This window comes from Condylura cristata, unplaced genomic scaffold (genome assembly GCF_000260355.1).
Source record: "Condylura cristata isolate star-nosed mole 26May11 unplaced genomic scaffold, ConCri1.0 scaffold00038, whole genome shotgun sequence".
In the NCBI taxonomy this organism is placed as follows: Eukaryota; Metazoa; Chordata; class Mammalia; order Eulipotyphla; family Talpidae; genus Condylura; species Condylura cristata.
Genome location: NW_004567139.1, coordinates 6416760 through 6419108, shown reverse-complemented (window position 1 = coordinate 6419108; position 2349 = coordinate 6416760). Strand labels below are relative to the sequence as shown.

At 55.8% G+C, this 2349-nt stretch overlaps 1 long non-coding RNA gene across 1 annotated transcript in view; it reads left to right on the top strand.

The window, feature by feature from the left end:
- The window catches only part of LOC105854420, a 151074-nt gene that overhangs the window by 129258 nt on the left and 19467 nt on the right, over positions 1 to 2349 (top strand). Inside the window, exon 3 of the long non-coding RNA XR_001146107.1 lies at positions 1336 to 1403. This is a non-coding gene — a long non-coding RNA (uncharacterized LOC105854420). The remainder of the gene's footprint in view (positions 1 to 1335; positions 1404 to 2349) is intronic.

Sequence of the window (2349 nt, the reverse complement as noted above, 5' to 3'; positions counted from 1 at the left end):
AAAAAAAAAAAAAGGAAGGAAGTTGGGTGAGTCCAGAATTGAAAGCTTGACCCATTGGTGCCTCGACAGAGACTCCACTCTAACGGCAGAATTCACCTTCCTTTCCAGTGTACAGGGTCATTTCCCAAGAAGGCCCGCACTCTGTCCTCACACTTCCTGAACTATGGGCCTCTTTTTGGTGAGGCTTGGAGCACTTGCAGGTCATCTAGGTCCCGAGGGTGGTGGTTTCTGGGGCCACAATCGCCAAGTCCTTCCCTGCCTCCAAGGGTCCCGGACTGCTTTGGAGGCTGGGCCGGGGTGGATCTGTGGGCGGATAGCAGGGGCCTCGCGCAGCAAACATGTGTCTCCAGCAAGGGGAGACGGGTCCTGGGGTGCAGGGGACCCTGATCCGCTGGCTCTGGGTGCTAGCCAGGCACCTGCTCTTGCCCCCTACAAACCCCCTGGAGGGCTGTCTGGGTCCATGCAGCCGATGAACAAAACGCCACCCAAACAATCCTTCCTCTTGTGAGTGAAGGTTACAAGTTTTCTGTTTCAAATCTGATGGTATCAATTTCCCCCTTTTTCTTTTTTCTCTCTGTTTTTATTGCCAACCAAAGGATCTGGAATGATTCCTTTGAGCCTAATGATGGGGAAGCTTAGAATGAGACTATTCTCTTTCCACACCTTTTGAAACATTACTCTTCCTGGTGTCTGAATGAGGTTGAACAGAGGTTGGATTTAGAGATTAAATATCTATTTTAGCAGCAAAGACACTGATCATTGGGAGTTACATGGATGCTACGAACAGCCAGTCCTCAGGACATGCAGGGGGTCGTGGGTAGGGGCCAGGCCTGAACTGGGTGTTTCTCATGCCTCACCCCACATACTGATTTCCAATTCGTTATATCCCATCGCCAGAACATATAAAAATTCAGAATGGCATCCGAGGAGCCTTTGAACGTAAAGCACCCCAAAACAGAGCAACTGGACAGTGGTAGGGGGTTCATTGTATAGTAACGGCCCATTGTGGATATAAGTTTTGTTATCACTTGAGAAAAAATAAAAAACACTGTTCGGTCTAATGTCCACTGACCTCTTCTGCGTGGAGGCCTGGCTGGTGGTGGGTGGCCTGCATTTCTTTGAGGTGTTCTCCGGTCTGCCATGGAGGAACTGACACAGGAAATGGATTTCTCTTTTTCTGCCTGAGTGCAGTCTTATGCTATAGGGACGCAGAAACGACTGCTAAAAGCCTGGGTCCGCAGGAGGATGCCTGGCACGGAGGCCCTGCCCTCGCGTAGTAAATTGAAGATGAGCCTCAGTTTACTGTCGCTGGTGTCACTCTCCCTCTCTTTCTAGGTGCAGTTGGCAGCTCCTGGCTGAGCTGGCTAGGTACTTGGAAGCAAGAAGTGTGGACGTGAGCAAAGGTGAGTGGTGTAGCCCAGCCCCGAGCTCGCCTGCTCTGGGGGCCTCTGGGGGCCTCCGGTCACTCTTCCCCTGCACCTGCTTGCTGGCCCAGAGCGGCCATGGCAGTGGATTCCGGGCAGCTGTGGCCCGACTTCTACTCAGATGGACGTTTCCTGTCTTTCCATTGATGAGGAACTGAGGTGTGGTCACTCAGACAAGGTGGCTAGTGGGGGGGGTCAGATCCCCTCTCCTCCAGGACCCCACCAGCTACCAGCGCTGGCACTGTCTCTCCAAGTGGCAGTGAATTGCCCCAGCACCTAGTGGCCCTGGTGGGTCCTGCCCTCTGCTCTCAGCACACAGGGGCTGGCCCAGGCCCCTGGATGCCGAGCAGGGCACTGGGTGGGCACTCAGCCCTGCAGGTCCAGTGGCACAGGGGGTCGTGGCCCTTCCTGAAATACTGCCAAGGAAGCCTGGTCCTCCTAAAGTCAGGGGGGTGGTGATGGGCACACTCTGTCCAGGGGTGGATGCGGCTATGGCTGTGGACACCTCTTCAGCCAGGGCAGGACCTCACCTGGCACAGGACACCGTGAGCAATGTTGGCTGGGCCCCAAGAGCAGAGGGAGTGGGAGGGGGCTTGTCTTCTATGACTTGGGTGCTTCACCCCAAACATTTTTCACTGCTCAGTCGGGAACCTGCTCAGGTGATGGTGGGGGTTACCTGCCGGAGGAATCCTGGAGTCAGGGTGCTCTCTGCTGCTGTCTGTTGGGGTGACTGGCAGCTGGTGGGAGGGGGTGTTAATGAGTGACTCCAGGGGAATTCCAGGCACTTTGTGGGCCCTGCCTTTCTGAGCAGCCAGCTGCCCGCCCGCCCGCCCGCCGCGACGGCGAGGTCGGGCACTCACATCCGTCTGCGTCCTCCGGCAGGTCCTCCTGGAGCAGCGAGAGGTCTGCGCCGAGAGGAGAGAAG